This window comes from Lagopus muta, chromosome 3 (genome assembly GCF_023343835.1).
Source record: "Lagopus muta isolate bLagMut1 chromosome 3, bLagMut1 primary, whole genome shotgun sequence".
Lineage (NCBI taxonomy): Eukaryota > Metazoa > Chordata > Aves > Galliformes > Phasianidae > Lagopus > Lagopus muta.
The window spans coordinates 56,272,764-56,300,493 of NC_064435.1; positions in this window are offsets into that span (position 1 = coordinate 56,272,764).

The following is a 27,730-nucleotide window of genomic DNA, read 5'->3' on the forward strand; positions in this document are numbered from 1 at the left end:
CTACTAAAAATGAGCATAAAATTACTACTAGATAAAAAGGTGAAAAAAAATAAATTCAATATTTGAAATACTTAGGCCATTAATCACTTTATGTTGTTCTGTTTGAATTTGATTGTTCCCAGAACACAGACTGTAGTATTAGAAAAACTTTGTGCATTCTTTGCCAGTGATCTAGAATATGTCCAAGCTGTAGCCACTAGTACAAGCTCTTGTAATAAATCTGCCTCTTCCATATGTCTTCTGTGTTGGAATAACTGTATCTACTTTAAAACCATCAAGACAATTTGACTAACTTCAGAAAGTTACCATAAATTTATTCATTTAGGCTTTTCTTACTTGTAGTAAGATTTCTCCCAGTTTCTTTTTTTCTGGACAAGATGATTCTTCTGGCAATTTCTCTTCTAGTATAAACTTATTTATTGTTCCTATGAGACACAAAAGGTTAAAGAGTTGCTCTATTTTGCTGTTGACTTTTTTCTGGTTTGTCAAATAATTTGGTACCTTTTTTCCATGCAGATTCATATCCAAAGAAAAGTTGCTCTTTCTCCTTCTCTCTCTCTCTCTTTCTCTCCCATTTTAAATACAAGTTACTAATAGATCAGTAATATGAAATAATGGCAATTAAATAAACATGTCCTCTAAATGAATCGAATGTACTGTAAATATCTGCTAGGATATGAGGCTATTTTCCACCTTCAGACACATAAAACAAGAAAAAAAAAAAGCTAAAACATGTTGATAAATATAACAGCTTAGATTTAGTGAAAAAGCCATGTGATTCTTCGAGGTTCTTCAGGCTATTAGCTTCCTTTTATCAAGATTTTGGCAGAGCAAACCTTCAAATTTTGATCTGATTGCCCTCAACACAACTGTTAACTTTCTTTTTTTCTTTTTTTCTTTTTTTTCTTTTTCTTTTTTTTTTTTTTTAATTAGCCAGACTGAAAACAAAAAAAAATATCCCACCAGACATACAATATTTTAGCTGGAAAACAAACCTGAATGTTCAGTCTCTTGGTGAAAGTAGGGCTTAATTCAAAATTGCTTCAGGCTGCTTTTTCGTGGTAACATTTGAAGATCTCTAAACATAGTTATCCTGACCTTTCTGAGGAATTTTTTTTATGCTTAACCAGTCTCGTTGGAAAATAAAGACCATAGACCTAATTGTGGGCATAGTCTCTGAAATCTAATGATAGTGTTCAAAAAGCATCCACTTTAGCACAGCTATTCTGGTGCTAATTATTTTAGCAGGATAAATAAGGCTATAATTAAATGTGAAGCTTGTAGCAGCTGGAAATAAATTTTGCTGTAGAGAAAGAATGCAGAAAAAGAGAGAAAATAGTGAAGTGAAAGCAACAGAGAACAGAAAAACTGTTGTTCTGGAAGGATAAAGATATGTTGAACAATATTTTTATTAAGCAATATGAAATACAGTTACTACCCAGTAGCAAAATTGTATTTTTGATTGTTTTGGGAACTACCAAGAGCTTGGATTTGTATTCAGGATATTTAAGATATGTTGGCACCACCTGTTGTAACCCACTGTTGAAACATTTCTCTAAACTGCATGTTCTTACCTAGATCTTTTTTTCTTCTGATTTCAGAGGCTTTCTCTGATGTATGACGTTTCCCCTGCTACTGATCCACTCACAAAGTTCAAATTTGTGACTCAGGTTGAATCATGTATTTTTATTATTTAATTCTAAAGTTTATCTTCACTCTTCAGGAAGACTTAGCCTGACACAGATTTTATATAAAGCTCTAAGCTTAAAATTTAATTGCAATTTCTGGTGGTCAAAGTAGCCAAATAATGCTTCCCTCTCAGTTCATATCATACCTGTCCCAAACAAGTGAGTATCTCTTTTGATGCTCTTGATAATTTATTGATTTCCACTTTTCTGGTTGATGAGTTGGAAAACCAAATGCTGTTGATCATACTCTTTGCTGCAGTGTCATTGACTTTAATAGTTTGCATCTATGTTTTTGCCATAGTTGACTTTAAAAGACAATGACATCATACACATGAAAGTCTGCTACCAAGCTTCCTTCATTTCCCTTCTTTAGAGAACAACTCAAACCATAGGCATTAGTAACAATTTTGCAACACACTACTTGAAAGAAATGACAAAGGAAAATAATCTCTTTTCTAGAACTTCCTCCTTTAAGAAAGGCAAGCAGGTCTGCTTTTCAAATGAGCATACTATCTTGTGAAGATTACTAAAATGCCAACAAAGTCTGAAATAAATCTAAAGATACCATGACAGTGCTTTGCATTGAGCACACCCTCAATAAGTTTTCTGATGACACAAAGCTGAGTAGTGTGGTTGATACAGCAGAAGGAAGAGATGCCATCCAGAGAAATCTTTATAAGCTCAAAAAGTGGGTCCTTTTGAATGCAATGAGGTTCAACAATGCAAAGTGCAAGGTTTTGCACTTCCCAGACATGTATACAGACTGGGAGAATTCCTTGAGACTAGTCCTGCTGAGAAAGACTTAGGAATCTTGTTGATAAGAAACTAAGTTTGAGCCAGCAGTTTGCACCTGCAGCCCGGAAGGCCAATGGTATCCTGGGCTCCCTCAGAAGAGGGGTGGACAACAGGGTAAGGGAGATGATTGTCCTCTTCTACTCCGCTCTTGTGACACCCCAGTTGGAGTACTGCATCCAAATCTGGGGCCCCCAGCACAGGAAATATGTTGAGCTTTAGGAGAGGGTTCAGAGAAGGGCCATGAAGATGATTGAAGTACTGGAGCACATTTCCTATGAAGAAAGGCTGAAGGAACTGGGTTTGTTTTGCCCAAAAAAAGATAAGGCTGCAGAAACACTTCATTGCAACTTTCCAGTAATTAAAGGGAGTTTAGAAGCAGGAGGGTAGTCAACTTTTTATACAGGCAGAGAGTGATGGGACAAGGGAGAAGGGTTTTAAACTAAAGGAAGGAAGATTTAGATTGGATGTCAGGGGGAAGTTTTTTACTGAAGAAAGTAGTGACATGCTGGAACAGGTTGCCCAGAGATGTTGTGGATGAGCAGTGCCTGGAGGTTTTAAAGGCAAAGTTGAATGGACTTTCACTGGGCAATCTGCTCTAGTACTTGATGTAGCGGCTGGCAACCCTGCCTATGGCAGGGAGTTGGAAACTTCGTGATCCTTGAGATCCCTTACAAAGCAAGCATTTCTATGACTATATTCATAAGCACAGACTTTCAGATTTTAGTCTATCCATCTTCTTGTAGAATTTGTCTTTCAGGTAGTCTCTGTGCTCACTCTTTCTCCAAGGCTACCTCTGCAACAACCTCTACTTTTGGATAGAGTAAGAAGCAATTTACACATATATTTTTTCTCCTCCTGACTTAAATTCCAATCTCAACTACATATACTAAGGTTAGGGCAAAAATAATGAACATTATAGGTATTTGGAGTCAGAAGGAAAGGACTAAACTTATTTGTGGCTTAAAATGTTGCTTTCATTTTTTCTTAGTTTTTCTTGTCTAACCATGTCTCCTAGACATCTCTCACTTCTAATTTGCAATGAGGACTGAATTACAACAAAAATATTTTGCTGTGCTTGCTAAACTATTCTGGTTATAAGTGCAAATCACCAGTTTGTTAGTGATGGCATTTGAGGTGAAATCTCACTTCTAAGAATAGAAAATATCTGTCATAGCCATTAGATGCAAGCCGAAGACTAAAAGTTTACATTGTATCTATTCCAGTCAAATCACTTAGTTAATTTGGAAAGGAAAATAGGAGGGAAGAGGGAAGATAAAGGAGAAAATAAAAGAAGGTGGTACAGCTCTACTCTTCTAAAAAAAAAAAAAAAAACTTTCAGAATTGCTTCAACATCACACAATGCAGTCCTGGAATACAGAGAGAGAAAATCTCTAGCCATCAGCAAAAGGGTCATTTTTCTGTTACTTAATTTCACATAATTGAAATTTTCACAGAAAGAAAAAGAATGTTCTGAATTCTCAATTTTTTTTGTCAAATTGGGTAGGCTGGAGGGAGCAGAAAATTGATCCCAATACTCATTCAAGGAAACTCTCTGTATGCTTTATAGCCTAACAACCCAGACAGCAGTAGTTCCAGCATTCAGCACCGTAACAATGAAAAACCTGCATAAAGTGAGTCACAAGAAATCCAGCCAAAATAAAATGAATTTGTTAATGTTCTATGACAATCAACAGACTGTTTTCTTGGAAAGATTGAATAGCATGTGTTGGTCCTTTAAGATACTTATTTTATAGCACAGTGTCCTGAGATCTCATCTGTGTCACATAAATGAAGCCTGCTTTCACACACTGCTGTTGATCTAACAATTTCAAGAACAAACACATAGAGCTCATCCACTTGTGAAATTTCTGACGAAGCAAAGCAAAGTGACACTTCCCTCTCACTGTCATTGACCAAGTCAAGGGCCCTACTATAAGATTATTACACATCATGTGCCTTGACACAGAATGACATTTCTTGCAGAATTCTATTGCACATCACAAATAAGTGGTAGGTTTCACAAACTGCTGCATTTTTGCTGGTACTTAATTTCAGTTGAAGTAGCATTAGATGAACATTAAGGGCTTTTGAAAATCTTATCAAAAGCATACCTCAATACCTCATAGTTTAACTCACACTCTGCTCTAATTCTCACATTCCTGCATGGTTTTATTGGTTTTTCTAGTCAACCTTTCTGTCTATTCCATGCTTATTATTCATTTTTGCCAACAGTGCATATCTGCTTTAAATCAGAGGTACAATTACCTAATTGTTCAAGTTGACCCTATTCATGTGATTTCAACAAGTATAATAAAATATCAATGAAATATGAATTTCTATTCAGAAAACTAGGTTACACTGAATTGTGTTCTGTTTCTTCACTGCCATAAGCAATGGAACTTAATTAAAACTGGATTTAAATTGTTTAGCCAATTATTTGTGGTGAAAACAAGAAACAGTTACACAGTTGTATCCAGAAGTCATTGACACAATGGAGAAGAAATCCAGCAGTCCCTCCATTCAGTAACATTGTGAAAAAAGAATTTCTATTCTGTGCAAAAAATCTTCATTTTCTTGACTGTCATGTCATCCATGACAGCTTCACAGACCTCTCTAAGAATTAAAAGCTTGCCAGTTCTCACCATACTCCTTTCAGTCACATTTTCTAAGCGTTCATTCTTCATAAGTATATTTTTTTGTCTTTCTTCTATATGTAACAACAGTGTAAGTGCAAAAAAAGATGATCATCTAAAGCCAGTATAATTAATGTAATTTAAAAACTGGACACTTTTTGAATAAATCAAGTTTAATGACTGGACACTATAGAAAACATTCACCTCATATTCACTGAGTGAATTATTCTACAAACTCTATTCTATTCTATGTTTGGCTCTTCGGGGTCTAATCTATCTAATTTTAGGTAACTTACTTCAGCAAGCCCCATCCATCCTTGCTCATAAAATATACTTTATTTACTGTATTTACAGTCTCTTTCAAGAAATCCATATTTAATAAATTCCTGCTCTGATTTGACATTATATGACATATAATGCCACCCATAAAAGAGTGGGGGGACCAGTCAGGGTTGTTGGCCATAGCTTACACATTTCACACTTCTTTAACATAGATAGATAATTACTATTCATTCTTCACAGTAAATTGTCCTCAGCTAACAAAATGCACCTACCTTTCTCAAAACTCAATCCCTTTGTATTCGCAAAGAATAAAAACAGTAGTCCAAATCACCAGTCACCAGGACTAAAACCTCAGTAGAAAATCCACTCCAACCATCCACTAAATTTCAGAAATTCAAATGTAACACCTGAATAGCCTCAAATACATGAAATTTCAATGATTACTTCCTCCAATTCCAAGCTGGTTCTTTTATCCTTGAGTTAATGCATGCGAGTTCAAACTTTTGACTTGCATGGCCACATCAAGCGAAGAAGAATTGGGCTTGGGCTGCATATAAAACACAGTGAATGAAAACTTATTTTTTTATACATATTCTTTTACTAAAACATATAGAGGGCAACAAAAACATAAAAGCAGTGGGATACTTGACTTTGGTTTTGTGAAACTAATGCAGCAGTGTGTAGTTTGACATAAGTGTAATTCCAAGCAAGTTCTCATGAGATTGTTGATATAATTTTACCCTTCCTGTGCTTCCTTCTTGAAAATAGTTGTTCACAAATGTATGTACTGCCAAAAAGTGATGACATGAATAAGGCATGACTGTGAAGCAAGGGATATTTTTCTGTGGTAAGATAGGTCTTATAAAAGTCTACTAAAGGGACACCATCAAATTTTCCTTTGTGTTGAATATCTGACTGCAACTGTATTTGTAATGTGCCAAGATGTAGACACCACAGACGTTGTGGTCACTTTTAGCCTTCCAGTAATAATGTTAAAAAATTCCCACACTGTACACCATGTGTTTCTTCTGTTACTAGCAGAATAACTATTAGTTACTCTAATTAGTTTATTCCTATTAGTCTCCATTCAGAAATCAGTTGTTTTTTTTGTAATTTTATATTTGTTCCCCTTTTCATGACTACAAAACCAGGCTTATGAGAACATTTTGAAGTTATTTCTAATTTTGACATGTATATTAATTCTAATATTTTGAAATATATTTTTTGTATATATTGTTTTTTTTTATCTTGTACTTTGCTTTTATCTGTTTTAGATTTTATCATAGAATATTTAAATTGTTATGCTTCCCTCAGGAAAAAGGAAAAATAAGTCCTCCGAATGCACACACAATTTGGCAAATCTATAACTTCGGAGAAAAACTGAATAAATGCACCTATAATGCATAATTAATTAATAATTAAGTAAGAAAACTTGTATATGTCTGCTTAATAACAAAAGACACATGCCCTTCCAGGCATGCACATATGTAAGTTGATTAATCACTGCATTTTACCTGCTAAGCAGCATAAGCATATGTGATGTGTAATGCACACAGGTTTTGATTTAACCAAGTGTGTGTTGCAGTTGCAAGACGTAGAGTTCACTCTGCACTGCACCCTTCCCTCCACAGCATTCTAATGTTGCCTATGCAGTTCACACGTAAGCTACATGCAATCAAATCATAAGAAATATTTCTAACATTCACATTATAATGGTAAAAGTTTATGATCTTGTGAAGACATATTACTTGCTGCGACCTGAAGGCCACAAGTTGTTAATGCCTGAGGCATGGAAGAACACATCCCTCAGCTCCCTCAGCCTGTTTTCATAGGGTAGGTCCTCCAGCACCCTGACCATCTTTGTGGCCCTAATGTTCAATAGGAATGTGCTATCTTCCTCTCTTTCAGGTGACCACGACTGCTGTATGCAAGTCTGCTGTTTTTAGCATGCTGATGATGTTTTGTATCCCACAAACAACTTGTGAGGGGTCACTCACAGTCTCCAATCTCAATTGGACTCAATTAAGCATAAGCCAGAAGCTTAATTATCCATCACTACGATTAGAGTTGTTCTTCAAAAGCTTAAAGAAAAAGCACCTGGCATATTGGAAATTACTAGCTTCTAGTTTTAAATGTCAACTGAGAAAACTCTTACTGGAATTTGGTTTTGGACATAGATACCTACATCCCATAATAGTTTTGCTTTAGGCATCTATTTCGTAGAGCACAAGTTTGACCTGCAATGCATGAATACTGCATTATATACAAAGCAACGTGTGTGTGAGAATATAGCTAGCTAGTGGACATGAAACAAAATCTCTGGAAGACAGGATAACACGAAACAGGCTTTCTTAACACCCGAGTATAAGGTCTTGAAGAATAAATTTTCTCCTTCAGGCTGTAGCTCCAAGAAACAGAAAATAGGACCAAAATTGCAGGTATCCCTTTCCTAAATAAGATATTGCTCTTTCTATAGTTTTATATCTGTTTACCTCATCTGATAAGTGAGAACGCATGTTTTACAATGTGTGCGCTAAAACTTTATTGCAAATACAATGTATTTTAAATATATATGATAGTTAAAGCAGTGCATTTAGAATTATGAATACTCACATTATTATTATCATATGCTTAGCAAATATTTATGAGCTAATCAGCTTTTACATGCCTGAGGCATGTAAAATATCTTTGAAAATATTCACTATTTGTTATTGTAGAATCATAGAATCGTTATGGTTGGAAAAGGCCTCTAAGAGTATTTAGTCCAACCATTCACCTATCACCAATATTTCCCCACTAAACCACATCCCTTAGTACAACACCTAAACAGTCCTTGAACTCCTCCAGGGATGATGACTCAACCATCTCTCTCGGCAGCCTATTCCAGCACCTGACCACACCTGACAACCTAATATCCAATCTGAACCTCCCCATGAGCAACGTGGGGCCACTCCCTCTAGTCCTATCACTATTACCAAGGAAAAGAGGCCAACACCCACCTCAACACAAACTCCTTTCAAGTCACTGTAGAGGGAAATAAGGTCTCCCCTGAGCTTCCTCTTCTCCAAATGAAACAATCCAAACTCCCTCAGCTGTTACTCATAAGACTTGTGCTCCAAACCCTTCACAGCTCTGTTAATATTCTCTGGACACACTGCAGGGCATTTATGTCTTTTCTTGTAGTAAGTTTATAAACAATTTTCTGGCTCAGTCATGAATTTATTATGTATGTGTATTGAAAAGCACAAATATTCATGAAAGGGTGGCTGCAGGTAATCTTACCTTTTTTTCTTCGATTCTTGCATTTCATTTCCCCGTCTCCTTAAAGAGATTTAAAATAAATAAATAAATAAATAAATAAACAAGTAACATGAGGAATTTGCATTTTTAGGAATGCAAATAAATAATGAAGCATTAGAATAAAATATGGAAAATCACTTTTAGAGGACGAAATACATCTCTATATATGACAAGCTCATTTTCAATCTGCTTCATTTTCATTAGAAAATGACATACCAGGGACAGGTTCTTGTTTATGAACTTCTTTCTAGATATCATAAGCTATGCCTTTTAAAAAAATATTCTCTCAGCAAGCTATTTTGTGTATTCATTTATATCCTGCTTCTGTGAGCACATTCATGCTTGCTTTGCTTCAAGCATATGAGTAATGGAATTTATTTCTACAGTCCTACTTAAATAGCAAAAATATTGAAGATAAAGCACTCTTACAAACCTGTCATGAGAAAACTAATAAAAACAATGTTGTTGAAAAAATATAACTATTTAGTATTAACGTGGGCAGACATTCAGCTACAGGGTTCATTTTAGTATTTCTTTAGTATTTTGTGCTGCTCAGAAATTATTGCCTGGTCTAGTTCCCTTCCTTCCTTTACCTAAAAACAGTGATTTTGCATAAGCAGCAATTGTGGCTGTGCGAGTTTCTCTTTGCAGATGAAGTAAGGCCTCAGTTACCAACAGCAGCATAATTCTGCTCCCAGAGTACTGTCAGTACCTTGATCTTCATGGATCTGTGTTTTGTCTGCAATATAAACCTCACACATAGACATCATCTCTGGAAACAAGTCATCTGGAGTTTGATTTCAGAAAACCCAACACAAATCTACATACAAAATTTTTAAAAACATAGACTTTGTGCATAACAAAACACAAAGATGATCCTAACATAGCCCAACCTATAAAATGAATCAGTATCCCATCTCAAATACACTAGGTCAGAAGGAAAGCTCATCCTAAGTATAAAATATTTCAGATGTTCATACAATATACCATCTTTCATTGTTTTATATAATTCTGAAGTGATATAAGTACTAATTTCTACATAGTATAATACCAGTTAAATCACAAGCTTCATATTATTATTAATGGATTTCTTGGGAATCTCTAGTTTTAAATGAGCTCCACAAGATTGTACCATAAACTGCAGAAGTCCTAGGAAAAGTAAAATAAATTACTTACATCTGGAGAAATCTGCTTTAAATGCTATTTTACTTCATGATCTATTGTTTAGAAATTTGAACTGATTACCTAGCAAAGCATTCATGCAATTATTTTTTCACTACTTAAGTATCTTTACTGATATAAAATTCATTTTGCACTAGATACATAAAAATTTGATTGAAAAGCACGGCAAAGATTTCAAACAATCCAGTTGTCCAGACTTCGCATAACATCACGTAACATATTTGGCAGCCTTGCAATGAATCTTGATTTCTCATGTGGAATGAGATATTTACAAAACATGGCACGTGCATTTTGCATAAGTGCTATCTGTTCTATCTACTTGCACTTCTAAGTAATTTCAGTATATGCACAATTAAAAGTTGAGAGAATAATCCAAACAGACATTTTTATGATTCAGAAGGCCAAAACCAAGTTCATTCTAATAGGAAATAAAATGAAAAACAGAAATCTCCAAAAGAGATGTCAGGTACTGTACTTCCTAACTGCAGAATTGCCAACTACTGGAGGAAATTACAGATAAGTGTGAAAGCACAAACCGCTGTTCATTTTGAGCTAGGTATTCATTTGGTGAAATTTTGATAAACATGAACAATGTTACCTACAAAAACTACTAAAATAACTTTAATAAAAAATTGTTTTCAATTTTCCTTACTTTCTTCAAAACTTCTATAAATTATGAGCTTTTGTAGAACTTAAAATATTATCTCAATAGAACAGTCAGACTACAAGATTACTCAACCACCTACTGAGTACTCTTCAGTTTTAGCCTGTGTTTTTGACCACCATTACCCTTGCATGTCAGTTCAGAAGAGTGGAATATTTGCCTGCTTACACATAGGGCAGGAAGGATGTCCACAAGTGCACATTACTTTTGCTGTTACAGGAACCATTAACAAAGAGAGATAACAAGATATGTCCTGCAGTGAAATAATTCTGAATCCAAGCTTTTAGATCATTGTCATCAATGTTGCATTACAAATTTTAAAGAAATTCAAAGGAAACGTGAGCTTTCAGATAAATTGCATTCTCAATCTGACAGTGCATTTTTACAAAGAACCATGTATGTTTCTCCAATTTAATCTCAAACTTCCCTAATTAATTTTGTCTTTTCACAATTTTCTTTGTGTAAAGTTTTAAAACATTACAGAATCACTCATTTTTGATATTACCAACTTTTCTACCTAGCATAGAAAATATGCTGGTATTGAATTTGAATCTAAGACTTTGAGACCTTCAAGGACTAACAATCTCTCAAAACTGGCACACAATTCATCCAAGTTATAAAAGCTGTACAGAGAATACCCATTCTGTTCTTAAGCAATGTAATGCCAGTAAGAAATCTGGACTTGTTTCATGGGTTATATGAAAACTAAGTATTACAAGCTTATTTATTTTTTTCCTCATTTACAAAGTAAACATTTAAATAAGGAGGGAAGGTGACCTACATATTTTATTTATATATATATATAAATATTTTAAATTTAAAGTGTAAAACGAGTTTACATTTTAGATAGATTTAGCAGATTAGTTGACATGTATAAATGATAGTGTAAATGCAAACAAATCAACTAGACAGAGAAATACATAGAGAAGACAGTATATTAATGTTGTGCTTTTTGTATATTCTGTGTAAACTACTGATGTCTTATGCAAAAATAATAATAATAAAAAAATAACCAGTGGCATGTGCACACAGACAAAAATGTCAAGATTTGAAATTAATCCATCATTTGCCATTCATTCATGTCCACATTATTTAAACACAGAAACAACAAAGCTGCCTGAGAGGCAAAAACCACATTGCTAAATGAAATCTTTTCTCTTATTGATAATCCATTCTTTGTCATCAGCAAAATTCCTACTTTCCTCCAGGACAGGGGATGACAGCAGTAACTGAATAAGTAATCAAAAGACTATAAAAGGGCAAGTCAAATTTGTTCTTCCATTGCTTTGTAAAGTTTGTAGTCAGTAAGCAAGCCAGTTCATTAAAGGCAACGTAACCACCTTAAATCCTTGAAATGGAAATGCTCCTATGGGTTCTTGCATGACCGAGGTATATATGATTTCCTGTGGTGCAAGGCAGTGGAGATTTCTAATAACTGAGTAGTCACTCTTAACTGAACATATAATAAAGTTTCTTTAACTGGCAACCCAATATATTGTTTCTGGAGGAAAGAGAGGATGGACAAAAAGGGACATTTCTGCTGAGTTATGAAAAAGGGAAAGGCTGCTTGTGAGTACATGCAGGTAGAATAGTGCTTGATTGACTGAGCTGCTAAGCTTGAAGCAATATTAAAGGATTCACTTTGAGTGCAAGGGATGAAACATGCTGAGTCTGGCCTGGGCTTCCAATCTGCATGTATTGAGAGTGTATTTTCCTCTGTTCTGCAGAGCTTTGCTGTTGCTTCAAGAAGGATCCAGGCTCAGACATGAAGGAAAGACAGAGCTATGAAATGTGTCAGATTCGTATCTCCAGATTATGCACTCAGACACCAGGTGGTATCTTGAGGCAGACAGGGCTTATTATTGCACAACAAGTGTCAGAAGACAGACAGAGAAGCCAGAGCGCTCACTTGTCTCATGTCCCTGACTCAAGAAAGTAAGCATCTCATTTCCTATTCTGTACTTATGTAAGCATCACATGTAAGCTCTGATATTCATCCAGTCTGCGTTGGTGTATGGTATCAGCTGCTACCAGAATTATTATTCTGTACAGTTTCCAGAATACATACAAAAAGAGTATAGTTCTTGTCCTAGGAAGCCTATGATTAAAAAGTTGCTAACCTTGCAGTTAGCTTTATAGAGCTAAATCTTACGAACAGTATTAAAGTCCTTTTAGGTCAAAAAAGCTCCTTGATCCTGTGGAGTTGCAGCTATGTGGAAACTGCTGCAGGTAAGGGGATAGACTGAAGAGACTTCAGAAATCAGTGAAACATCGCAAAAGAGATTATATTTAGACGTGACGAGGAATAACAGAGCAGGATTTGAATGAGAGGGAAGATCAATTAAAACATTAGATATCAGCAGCCAAGAGAATAGGATGAGCAAGAAGAAACAAGAGAAGATGAAAACCCCAGGGCACACAAGATGATCTTGAGAAAGTGAAAATGCGAAACATACTACAGAGCAATAATGCTGGGAATAGAAAGAGAAATGTGAGGCTCAAATTGACTGGTAAAGCTGTTAAAGACCTGGAGGGGGTCTAAGACAGCAACAACCAGTTTACGCAGCAGTAGGAACTGGTGACAGAGGTCTTCTTGGCACTATTTGCACCATGATGCTTCTGTGATAAGTCTGAGAAAAGGGAAGCCTGCAGGGGAACTCTACCATGCCACATCAGGTTGTGATGTTGTTTTTAATGTCTCATACATTTCTACAATAAAGTGGCAGCACTTGTGCTGACGACAAGCACAAAGGACAACAGCATTTCACTGTTTTAAAGAGAATGGATCATTTTCATCACTAAAAGAAACAAGATGAGGAAAGAAAAAATCTTAGAATCATTCAGTGCCCCTCCAGCATCATGTATCTGTTAGACAGCGCCATTCAACATAGCTTTGGTTTTTCTTGCAGTAACTAATATTTCTTCTTTCTCTATTTTATTTATTTATTTTTTTAAATCACAGCTAAATTTTTAAAACAACTAAAAGGTGCAGGACATAGGGAATGTGCTATTAAAAATCACAATCAAAAGGCAGGTTTTGAAATGGAGGGAAAGTCAAACATCCCACCCCCACACCTCCTTTAATATGCTTTTTGAATCAGAAATTAATGAGCTGAATTTTTGTACAAAGCATCCATGACAAAAATTTTCAAAATGCTATTTACTAGGTTGATGGAAAAGAGTATTTCAAAACTTTAAAAGGAGCTAAGGCACAAAGAGCTTATTACGTTTGTCTTTGTCAGCTCAGTTTTACCACCACACTAGAAAAGGAATGAAGAATAAAAGAGAAGAGACAAAAGAAAAGTATCTTCTTCCTCAAAAAGGTCATTATGACTTTTTGTTACACAAAAGCATTTCTCTGAGCAAATAATGGGTTCCTCCTGTCAACTCCTTAGCAAATTGAACTAAAGTTTCTCTTATAAATGTGGTTATTCGCGTTAAGTCAGCTCATTAAAAAGATGGCTGAAGAATTTTCTTAGCAGTGAAAATCATTTACGGTCCAGTCTGCCTGACAGCTTACATGTGTGATCTGGGCTCAGAACAGAACACTGCCACAAGTCACCCTAAGTCAGGGGTATTTGTACTGTTATACAGACACTATCGCATCTAATTATTAATATTCATTATATGTACCATGAAATTTTACTTTACCACACACCAGTTTAAAGCAGAGTTTGTTCATTTTTAAATCATGTAATAATTAATAGAGCTGCATTCTAATTTTCTTAAATGGCAAACAGTGCCTGATGTCAGGACACTACCAGATAATCAGAGTTTGTTACAAAGGTGCAGATTGTCGGTGCTCTCAGCTTTCTGTCCTCACACTTAGTATTTCTATTACTGCTGCACAGCAGAAGCTAACACATTGGAAATGCTCTGCCTACTCAAGCACTCAAAGGCCAAAGCAGCATCTGAGGGACAAACAATCACGCTGGAAATTGGAGATGGGTTGGACCAAACCTTATCTGGTAGAGCTCAATGTGGTAAAATCAATACTCAGCAGAGAGGACTGAAGTGAGTAATTGTCAATTTGAACAGCAGCAGATCATACTAATGCATTTAATACAAGTTGGAAAGCCACTGTAATACTAAATGGAGGAGAAAACAAGAAATGCCTTATTGAATTCCTCAACAGAAGGTTTATCCCACAAAATCAAAAGTATTCTGTAACACACCATTTGGATTATACTCATGCTCAGACAGGAAATCCCAGTATCAGCACATCTGAAATAAGCCCAGGGTAGAATGGCTTTTGGGAGATTAAAAGTAGGTTAGCCAACTGCAACTACAGTCCAAAAACATGCAACTGGGAAAAAAATACTTCAGTAGTAGCAGAAGAAAACAGGTTGGAAGGAAGAGATCTGGAGAAATATTTTAGTACTGTCACAAAGAGGAGTCCAAGGCTAATATTGTGTAGCCTTTAGATTTTGAGAGAATATACTCCCTATGTGAGTTTCCACACTTACTTAATGAGAGAGAAAACACCTATTTCTACCAACTCTGCATAAACAGAGGTTAGATTAGATGCAAATTAGTTAGTTTGCCAAGCTTCATCTGTTCTTGGTGGTTAGCTCATTTTAGAACAAAGGTCTACTCTGGATTATAATTAGCTCAGGCCTCTTTTCTAAGAAAATACTACCTTGCCACATCTTCAGAAAGATAAAAAAGAATCTTTGGTAATTTTATGTTCCTTTAGTGCTGTAATTCATGCAATAAACAGAAGCTTGTTTTGGGAGTGAGCTGACAAATCACTGTCATCTTAATTTCAGTAAGATTTATTATACCAGACATCTTCCTGAACAATTCACCCTCCATCTGTTAAATAGTGTCAGTTCACACAGATGTCTTATAAAGCTATACATTAAAATGAACCTTCCTTTGACTTATTGGTGCATGCACTGAGCTGTTTTACCTTCTCCTTCAATACCTCTGTTCAAGGTATATGTGATCTATCTCCATCCAGCTGTTTCCACCAACAGTTTTTTTCATGGTTGCAATGAACACACTGAGATTACTCTTGTGGGTCAAATGAACCAAGAACCATACCGCTATTTGACTTCAGTCTCCTCACCAAATTTTTCTATATAGTGAATAAGGACATTTATCAGAAAAGTTCCTGAAAATAACTCATATAGTATTTTCAGGAAATTTCAATTATTAAAGTGCTTGTGATTCTCTTCCCAATTGTAGTGTTTCTGTCAGCTTATTCTAGATATCAATACAATCTGATAAAGTTTTGTTTGTTTTAAGGAATGCTGTTTACACTTAAACTTCTATTTATTATATTGAGAATTCTTCATGAAAAGGATCACAGGAGGATATCACAGCAATAAAACATATTGGACTGCACCTCCCTCTGGACATGCTATTCATTTTACAATGCAGTTGAGTATGCCATTTTTTCTGGTTTTGCCTTCTTAAGATCACAAAAATTTGTTAGAGGAATTTCAGGGCTCAGATCCCTGCAAAAATGTGCTATTTTTATTTATTCTCTATGAAAACACAGTGCACAGAGCAATGTGTCTACATTCTCACAAATATTGAATTAAAACTCCTTCTGCCAAATGAGTAAATAAGTAATCAAATCCAGCTTAAAGCATCCATTTTCCAACACACCATGAAAACAATGCATCAGAAATTTGACTACAGACTTCATTAAGGCATAAAAGCAGTATCCATGGACAGAGGGATATGACTCCCTATGATTTCCTATTATTTTCAGGTTAAGAAGCAGGAATACTAAAAAAGCAACAGGGTGCATTGCATGTCCTGTAATTGTCATATAAAGGTCAATATTTTTCTCGAGGTTCTTCCCTACTCTCTGCCATTCTGTCAGCATGTGGTCCTCAGTGAGAGCAGTGCACAAACTGAGCTAAAAACAGAAGAATCAGGAGTGCTCCTGCTATACAAAGTAAATCGAGTCGAGGATATTGGTGAGATTACTAATTTATTTAACACATACACTGAATTCAGAATGGGAATAAAATTTGATCTGTCACCATTCATCAACTACACATTGCCGAGGGCCACAAGGCTGCTGCTAGCCTGTTCACCATTCTCCTTGGCTTTGCCCAATTTAATTTTGCTATGCTCTCTTGTCCTGTGCTTCATTTGTGAATGAAAAATTTAAAACATAAATGCTGTGGTTTGTGTCTACATGTCTACATGCTGCTGCCTCACAATTTTTAAAATGACAGGCAGAAAATTTTATACAGTAAAATAAAATTTGCTATTCTCAGCTCTCTAAAATCTCCCTATATCAAGAAAATAAAGTTCTGAAAAACTGTGAGAACAAAAAAATTCACACCAGCAGCTATTCTTCCCCAAGCCTACATCACCCTTTACAAGGAGAGGAGATGCATATGAATATACTGAGATACAACAGATCAGTCACCCCTTATCATAGCATTTTGTTTCATCAGGTGTGCTTGAAATTGATCTGAAGAGAATTATACCAAGAAGGGCAAAGCAATAGCCCTAATTCCTATATGTTTTATATATTTTTTCATACTCAGAGTTCTGCAAAATAAAAAGCCATTTGAATTTGTAAAGTAGTCTTCAGTTATAGGATCTAAGAAACAAATTATGTATTTCCCTCAAGGACTATTGTAGGGATACACAAAGTGTATTTAATGTAGGAGCCCTGGAGAATAGTCATTACACAGCTGAAGCAGCAAAAAGACATAAAGGACTGGCGTTTTCTGGAGCAGTGAGAAGTGCCAGCTCAGACCTACCTGTTCTTCTCACAGATTAGATATTATTCTACAGTGCACTTCTACCATCCCAAGTGGGATCACACTTCTGAACAGAAGTGTTTGTACTGCCCTAACCTATTGTCATTGCTCTCATAAATCATACTGCAGAAGAAAATACTGGTCAATAGATGCCTCTCTAACCAGACCAACACAATTTTCAGTTGGACAGAAAAGGGAAATCAAACCATGGAGAAGAAAGGAAACATGCCACATGACTGATAATAAATGAATAAAAGTGTTAGAGGACAAAAAACAGGGTACAGAGAAATAAATAAAAAGCAACTGAATAGGCTCATGACAAAAGCAGCAAAGGCATACAACCACATGACTACATCACTGAAGATGCTGAGAAGGGAATACCTGAGCAGCCTGGCCCTTCTCCAGTCACGTGCATGCTCTCTTGACCATGAGCTAAAAATAGTCTCCCTAATCTTACTTTTAGTAGAAGTCCTCAGCAAATCAATTTCAATGTAGTACTACCATTTCTAAGGAAAACAAACAAACAAAAAAAAAACCACTGTTTTCTACATCTTTCTCGTCTGCAGCCACTGCAATTTTCAATTTCTCTCAGAATAGACTTTTTCTGACCAACTTCTTCTCAACCCTGTTTCAGATTAGTACTAATGAAAATTATCTCAAAACATACTCACACTTGTGATGGCAGCAAGGACCAACCAGCTGCCTGTTTGACTCTAGGGAGAACTAACTAAATGCAGTATTGGCTTTAAAAGCAGATCAGACCACAGGCTTACTACCAATTCATTGAGGAGTTTTCCACTTAAAAGATAATGAAGATAATGAAATTAACTTTAGCATAAAAGATGTTAAAAAACAAACCAAATCCCTCTGTTCTGCTTAATGCTTTTGATGCGAACTTGTGAATTTTTCTGCTCAACCAAGATGACCATGGCTAATAAAATGTATGATTCAGGTCTGGAAAAAAGTGTTTCTCAATTAGAAGACAGTATGCATCCAGTTTCACAAGAGAGCTCTGTTTTTAGTCCTTAGCCCTGAGTCTAAAATAACACATGATTTGTGCAAACCACTTACAGTGTCTGCTGAACCTGCACAGAAATAACAATAGAGAACACATCCCTGTTGTCCCTCATTAACTGTGGAGAGCCTAGTAAAGCCTGTAAGCTTAGGGAGACTACAGATGTCAACAGTCGGATGACATGCATGTCCACCCTCTCCATACATTGAATCAGATCACTGAAATGTCTTTCATCCATCTCCTGGATTTATGCCAGCAGTACTCTGGAATAACAAATGTGTTACTATGAACGTCTCCAATCTTGAAAGCAGATACATGCGTAACCTTACTACTGAAATAACTGATTAGCTGTGAAACTTGTCAGGACAGGAATACTCAATGCCTAACACAGAGAAATCCTGATCTTTGCTGATTCCTTCAGTGCTGTATCTCTACTAACACAAGCAGTTACCAAACAAAGTTTAACTTGGGACTTTTTGTCATAATATCTGCACCAACTTTATACAGCTATTGCAATATTATCGTTTTCGTAGATTCAATCATTTTAGAATTGTTATACATATTACTCACTCGATGATATTTTACTCTTCCCTTTGTGATTTCAGCCAGGAAATTGTGCAGTATCTGAATATAGTAAATGATTAAAATTCAATCCTTCTCCTTCCTCCCAAGATATGAAATGTTATTCTACATTTGACAAGACCTCAGGCTAGTTCAGTGATTGCCTTTGTACCTGCCCACATCAGGGAGAACAGAAGTTTTTCCTGATTGTTTTCTCTCCCAATGGTTACACCGGTGAGGCAGGACCACTTCCAGGTTAGCAGTGAGACAGCAGGCAAGCATCTGTACAAAGTCCCAGAACAGATGTGCAGTTGAATGTAAACTGATATAAATAAATAAATAAATAAATAATGTGTAGGCCATCGGATTAGGGACACTTCCACCTGCCAAGGCTTTGATGTATAAATGGAATGTGTAATAGGCTGCACCAATATAATTAATCATCATTTTAAAAATACATTGACTTAATAACTCCTTGTTTTTAATCCAATTTTTCCTAGTAAATTGACATCTCCAGCTGACTTCTTAATTCCCATTTGTAATAACCAGGTTATTTAGGCTCTCAAACTTTAAAATCTTAAAAGGAATTCTTCCCATAACCTCGAAAGTTCTCTTTTCTTCAGTAAGAGCATGATTAGTAGGATTAAAAGGTTAAAAAAAAAAAAAAAAAAAAAAAAAAAAAAAAAAAAGTATTTGCTTTTCACTGCAAGGAATAGAGGAAAAAACATAGTAACATATGCAGTTAATTCAACTGGATCTCATGCATACATTCCCCCTAGATAGATTTCCCTCATTAACTTAATAACAGCAGATGTAAATCTTGACATAATCTTCTCCCTGAACTTTACTGTCCGTAAAGCATATGGACTCTTCTTTGCCAGAGAAAATCTGTCATGTTAACTCTCTTGGTATAGAGCCAGGGGATTATATCAGTCTGGATGGTAGGGTCAATCAGCAAAATAACCACCTCTCTTTTTTTTTTTATTAAAACTTATCAGATTACCAAGTTGTTAGCATCTACAGAAAATGTTCACAAAGTATTAAACTTATAGTGGTACATAAGCAAACTCTCAGGTCACCATCTGTGCCAAAACCTATATTTGGTTACAAAAGTGGAGCTGATGTGATGAACATCATTAAGATCTAATGGTTTCCTTCTTTCCCTTCATACACCTGGATCAAGGGTTTCTGTAGAAACTGGGATGGAATTTTGCCTTCCGTGTGTGCTCTGCAGTTGGGTGGAAAATGAGAGGGAAATGCAGAAAAAAGGCCAGTCTAGGAAGAACTGTAATAGTTGAGAAAAGTTGCAACATTTTTTTTAGTAATGAGTTTTGTTGCACTGAAGGGAGGTTAGTTAGAATTCAAGGACAGAAGATATTTAGGAAGGGTAGAAAAACTCTAAAAAGAAAAAGAATTCAGAAAAAAAACCAAACAACAACAACAAAACCCAAGTACTAGGAAGCTTAGAGATCCTGCCTGATGAAGGTTGGGAAAATGCACAAAGCAGTGGAACTTTGTAATTTAGAACTCTCTGCAGCATAACAAACTTGCCTTACAGAGGCCAAGAGAGAACAAAAGTGTACTAGTCAATAGCCTGATAGTTTAGAACTGACTAATCAATGACATTTGCCAAGTAGCTACCCAAACATCCCTAAAAGCTGGAGGAAGTCTGAGTGCTCACTAGCGGGGCAAAAGACCTAATCTTCATTAGGTAAAAGACAGCTGGTATCAACAGTCACAAACAAATAGATGACGATTTATCACTTCATACATTTCAAGCTGGAGAAATCAGCAGTATTTTTCTTTAAGGATATGGTTTCAAATGAAGCGATACCATATGCACACTTAAAAATAAAAGATTAAAATAATAGGTAGCATCTGTGTGCATATAAAATGTCAAAAGGGTAACATTCAGGGTACAATTTTCAATATATGATTGTACATTGCTTTATATCTGTCAAATCATTGATCCTCTCACTATGCTAAATGTGCTGCTTTCGTTTTGAGAATATACAGGGAGAAGGAAACAAAAATTTCAGGATGACATTAATTCAAAAATTTTGTTCTGTAAACATGATAAAAGCTTAAGAAGAAGAAGAAGAAAAAAATTCATGTACCATGAGACTAGCTAGCTGAAATACTTCTAACCCTGTCAAGTAAAATCCAATCCAGCAGCACTGACTGCACGCATTTCAGGAGACAGCCATTTCCCACAACTAGTTTATAGATAAGGCAATGTTCTCTAAAATGAAACAATTGGACTGAACTACAAGTCAGGGACACGTTAATGCTAAGAACGATGATGGAGAAAATACAGTTAGGCTCCCACTGAAAAGGCTTTCAGCATTATTTGCCTTTGCCGTAGTTGTTTGTTATTCTGCCCCACAGAATTTGGAAACAGGAAAGGAATAATTTCAGTAGAAAAATTTAGCTTTGGTCTTGCAATAGACTGATAGGGTTTTAGACAAATTCTCCTGAACTGGGCTTAAAATATATTCTTTCTTTTCAGAATTCCCCATGCTTCCCAAGATATTTGGCCCTTTGCATAGATATACTGACATGCAACTGTCAATATATTTGTACAGCTAGTATGTCTCAAATTTTTTCTATTCAATTCTTTCAAAGCAGCATTTTTTTCAAAATATAACACACATTGTAATTTACATTTTCTCGTGAATACTCCCCTTTGAATTATTGGAATTTTTCAACATCATTTTCTCCACATTTACAAATTAAACCCTTCTTACTTTTAGTCAGCTACTGAATTTTTGCAATTATATATAATATATATATATAAATATAAATAAAATTGAAAGAAACTATGAATCAAGCTACTACCTAAATTTCTGTAGAAGGTCAGCATTTGATTTTGACTATTAATTCTGCAAGGTGAGCTAGAGAAACTAATAAGGATTTCTGAATTAATGCTAGTCCAAATTGCATGCATCTGTTTCGATCATTTTAATTCAGCACCAAAACAATGTTGCTGATTTACTTCATTCTACCTCAAGAATAACAGTTCACTCTGGCTCTGAGGTTGGACCAGACTTCATCCCACTGTAGCACTCATCCAAGAAGAAAGTGGCAGTGCTAGGTGGAATATTGAATTTGTGAAGTAAGAGAGGGACTTATCAGGGATACTTCATTATCGGGTCAGAGAAGGACTGTCTAGATGGATATCTCTGCTGTTGCCTCGGCTATTACCTAAACTTCTGTAGCTGAGACCAATGAAATTTTTTGTGGCAGTTCTTCTCTGAACTTTAACAAACCATTTATCGTTGCTTATCCTGATTCTACTCTCTGTAGGAAACAGGGTAAAAGACCTATAGTAACTCTCAGTATTACCAGGATTGTAAAAACATCAGACATTTTTTTTTCATCAGTGAGAGTGATATTCAGCTGGAAATAGCAAGTTGTTCACACCACATGCAATGGCAGAGCAGTGCCACTGTAAGCTATTCCAGACTAATTATTTAACATTCCCTTTGCACCTCTTAAATTTACTGCAACTTCTTTCAGAGACAGACAACTTCAGAATCTTAACACACGAGGGGATGCAAGCTATTGTGTGCCAATGTGTAGGAAGCACATGTTCTTTGGTTGTTTCTTACACTAGGTACTCAGCTTCCTTAGGTATCTGAACCTCTGTAATCTCCTCTTTCCTCACTTTCTTTTCTTCCTGTTCCCTTCTTTCCTTCCTCCTGACACTCTGAAACTCTGCAGAAAGGCAGTCTCCAAGTTTTCTTTTTTATATTTTACATTATGAGGCAGACTTTGCCTCATCTCTCACCAGATGCAGCTTGCGGCACTGCACAGACAGGCAGTGAAGCAGCCAGCCACAGCACCTCTGCACCATGCCACACTTGGATTACATGACTCTAGCATGCTTCCTGCCTTTTCCTCCTTCATTTATATGTTCTGTTATGACTTGCCCCCAAAAACTACCCTCTTTTATGTCAGTGTCTATGTTCTATTCAGACTTATCTGTTTTATTTTTCTTTCAGTATTGTTAAAAACTATTATTTTTACCATCTATTACATTCTCTATAGTTCTGCCTTTTGGAGGAGGAGAACATCTGAATGTGATCCACAAAAGGAACAAAGATTTTCAAGAGGAAGTCAGCACTTCAGCTTTATAGTGCCACTAACTACTGCAATATGGATGCACTGAAAACCATACATTTCTTATTGCCTGTTTATGGAGCTTGCCTCCTTGTGCATCTTTCCTAGAAAGTGGGTCCTAAGGGGAGAGTAGGAAAGAGAAAGTCTCCTAACACCAGTCTTGACATCTTCCAGCATTTGAAGTATTTCTGAGCTGAGAAGACGGCAATTTCTATTCCCCAGTTCCTCATCCTATCTTTCTTTCACAGGGAGAAAAACAAGGCTGCTGACAGCTGCTTCTTGCCTTTGCACCAGCTCTTGGCAATTCCCTCCTCCCACAGGGTGTTACTTACACATATCACTCTTCACACGCTCCCTTGTGCTGGAAGAACACAGCCAAAAGCACAGCAAAGAAAGCTGTCTCTTAGGGCCTTGTGCATCCAATAGTTACAGGATCATCTGTGACTCCTTTTGTGGCTGTTGAAACAAGAAATTCATATCTATCCTTGCAATTTCCATTTTACTTTTTCTGAGCTACATGTAACATGTTTTCGCTGCATCAGCCACACATAGGAAATAATTTCTTCCAATTCTGCACAGAGATTTGTAATAGAAATGTTAAGGTTGCTATGAATAGAGAGTGCAGGGGTGTGGAAGCACCAGAAGGAGCAAGAAGAGAAAGGAGAATGGGCAGAAGGTTTTTGGCAGACTTAGCTGTCATGAAGATCTCAGCAAATCTACACGTGGTTTCTTAGTAAGATCCTGTAAGTAGGAAAACAACAAATAGTCTAAAACAAACTGAAACCATTTAGGGAAGATGACAAGAAGGTTAAGAACTGATGTGAAGCCCTCAGTCGCACACCTACATAGAGAAAAGACAGCGAGACAGTCCACAGTGCTACCTAAAGACTCTCATGGGGGTACAGGAAGAAGGCCAAAGATGGCAACCACCATGAGCTTTCAATGTACATACAGAAACGCACATGGGTGCTGCCCAAAGGCTTCTTCCTCTTTTTCTGTTCACTTCACACAAAAGGAGGGCAGTCATCCTATGTAGAGACTGCCCTTCCAAAGTGTTCAAGTGTCTTAACCATGTTGAAAGGGGTCTGTGTATTTTAAGGAAAACTGTTTATCAAGTCATAAATCTAGAGGCAGAAATTAAAGTCTTATACATAACTGCCACCTCCGAACGCTTAGTCTCACTGGAGCAAACACTAAAAAGTAGAATGTCACTATATGAAGAAAACCTACATTAACCTGTTTACAAACATGTTTGTAACATTAAATGGAATGGTACAGTAAGAAATAAAGCCCAACTATTATTGTAGGTAAAAGAAACAGCCTGAAATAGGAAAATATAGAGAATTTGAAGAGAGTTCTACACAGCATGCACAACGTTTGTGTAAAAGTCAGCATGCAGTCATTTACAGCAATAATCCATGGTTTATAATAATCTCAGCAAAAATGAGTATGGTTGTCCAGCAATGTCTGAAGAAGCATTTACCTTGAAATAAAAATCTTTTTTTAAACAGTTGTTTAAATGGTAGATAACATTCCTCTGTGTAAAGATTTTTTAGGGTTTTTGTTGTTGTTGTTGTTGGTTTTTTTTCCTACAAGCTTCCTTCACTAAGTTTAATAATTTATATCACACCAAAAGACAGGTTCAAAGCACCTTCAGCAAAAGTCTGAATGCAATGTTCCTAAAAGCTTTATAGCAAGAGATTAAAATTAATAGCCATCGTGTTTAATGGCAAAACTATTCAGTAATTAACTCTGCTGCTTTTCAGTTTAGGTAAAAACTCTGTTACGTAATGAATTGGTCATAGGTGGCTACCTAATGACAGAGTTCTGAATGGGATTGTTTCCCAGAAGGAAGCTAAAGCGAGATTGCTTTGCAGCAGTCCTCTGTTTTAAGTCAATTTGCTTTGAATTGTATTGCAAATGAAACTCATCTTTCCATGGATGTGGGGAGAGTTACTTTTTTTTTTTTTTTTTTTTGGAGGGGGGGGGAGCAGTCTGGGGGAGAGAAAGGAGGGAATATACATTTATGCAAATATCGAAGTTGCTTCATAATTACCACTCAAGTGCAAGCTGTTGATGGGTCTAAAAGAAACTTGTATCACACAGTACTATCTGCAAATCAGAGTAACCTGAAAAATGCCCGTACATTTCCCAAGAGCCTGGTTATTCTGTAACAACAGAATGAAAAATAAATATCTTACATATGTTGGTTGAATCATCAATCGTTTTCAGGGTTGGAAACAAAACCATAAATTAGCATCAGAAGCCCAGAACCAGTCAAAAATAGAAGAAAAAAAAAAATCTAAAGTACAAAGATGGTATTACAGGGAAAGGCAAAGAAGAGCAACAAATGAAAAATAGTTGAGTATTTATCAGCCCTTTAAAGATGTGATGAAGTGAAGGAGGATTTTAAAGTACTCATTAGAATTGCTTCTGGAAAACCAGAATTCAACCTTCTCTAAGAATGAAAAAAAATAAAAATCAATAAGGAGATAAAACATGCTTGTAGTCAAATGCACTTAAATAAATACAGTAACAGTGCAAGATGCACTGCTAACAGAAAGACTGAGGAGCTGGTGGATCTTACCTCTCTCTAGGCTACATCCCTTTTGCTTTTTCTGAAGGTTTTTAGAGCCACTTAACAGAAATTGAAAAACAACCCTCTCCGTCAAGAACTAAATTTTCAAATCAATTATTACTGATTCAAAAACTCCACAGAGAAAACCTTCCTACATAAGTATTCACAGATTTGAGGGTAATAGCCTGCTTAATCTATGCACTTTGGAAATTACCTTCATAACCTGTTGGGGCACTAAGAATAGAAAGCTCTAAACAGGACACACACAATCACTACTTGTAAGTTTCACAACCCATAATATCCCCTCCTTTTCTATAATAACAATAATCTTCCCACTTCTGAAGACAACATTCACAACACAACTGGAAAAGCAATCGTTAGTGCTTCAGACCTTTTCGGAAACTGAAGTATAAACTCTGTCTCACTAGGTATACAGTTTTAAAGAAGAAAATGTCCTTAATCTCATTTGTGAAAGTGTTCCCAAAAGATACATTATCATTGAAGTGCCAGTTGACTGGTGGTCCAAATATTAGGCTTCTAGGATAATTTGGATATAGTACTGCTTCTGAAGATTGCAAAGGAGTGTTTTGGTTTTGCTGTTGTTTTCTTTTTCCTCCTAAAGCCGATGACTCAAAGGGAAGAAGATAAATGAACTGGACTGAGTTCTTATTGATTTATACATCAGAACTTCCCTAAAACGTAGATATCTCCAGATGGATTTGGCAGCCTCAGGGTGAAGTGGTATGAACTGACTGAATTCATTTGGCAAGAGCATTGTGAAAAATACTAGTTAACAAGAAATCACCTTCAAAGGGAGTTTTCTTATTCTTTATCTCTGTAGAGACATAGACATTATTTACAAGTCCAAATAGCAAAGTAATATAATATCCAAATATGCAAGCAGTCACAGTCATTAATATGAAAACTGCCTAATAACAAGTAAGTTTTTTGTGTAGAATAAATACTTTATATAAATAATTACATCACATTATCTCCTGTATAAAACCTTTAGACTGGCAGAAAATGCAGTTCCTTGACTTGTTTCAGGAATTGCAGATGTATTTGAAATTTGAACTTATGCGCACTGAATATCATCAGAACCTTCAAAAAGGCTTTTTATTTTCTTTGGCAATTTTAGCAACCAGCTTTTTTGATTGATTGGTTGAAGTCAGCACACTCCAAATCAATTGGGTATCAAGAGGAAAAAAAAGTTTAATAGATAAAGCCCAATACTCAATGATTTCATTCCAGCCGGTTACTACAATATATTAATATATTCCCAAAACTTTCATTTCGTATTTAAGTCTGCCATAGTGGACATTGAAAACTTAACAAATTATGCACAACATAGTAGCAAAGCTATTTGGTAACTTTAAGTTCTATCACTTTCTATACACTTTTCCACCCTGAATTCAGACAAAAATTGTATCAGCAATTTTACATAAATTTTATCAGATTTTCATGCTACTCCTTTACATGACAATGACAACAGAGGGAAAACGTTACATCTAAATCAAATAAATATTTTTCTATTATCTATTCCACTGATAAAAATAGTCATTAACTTCTTACCAAATCTCCATGGAGTCTTTGATAAGTTATTTTCCTACATAAATGCTGCCTGCAGTGGCTACATACCTGCAGTCATCCCACACAAGTCATTCTGTGTTCCAAGTTATTGAACACACTGTTCTCATTGCAAAAGATCCGTCTGTAGTTTTAACTAAGCGGAGCTTACATTGGAAAGGAAGAAGCATATTTAGAGCTGTGAATAAGAAAAATCATAGTAAGGTAGGGCTAGAAGAAGTCTCGAGTTCCACAAGTCTGCGCTCTGACAGGAAAGGAAATAAACAATAACCAAATGGTGGACCCAGTCCAGCATGAACTGAAGGAGGTTCCACACACCTTCTTAGTAAGCTATTCCAGTGTTTTACCCCTCACCATTTAATAGCACTTTCCTCATCTTTCAACATCTATAAATTATTTCTATTATTTCTATTTCTACAATCTTCTGGTATTATTGGTACCTGGTGAAGTATATTTTTTTATTTAAGAGATCATACTTTCATCTTTCTAACTATATCATATTGTTTAACTGTTTTCATGATTTCACAGATTATTCAAGCTGAGATCTTAATTTATGGCAAACAATAATAATAAAAAACTCAAACATTTT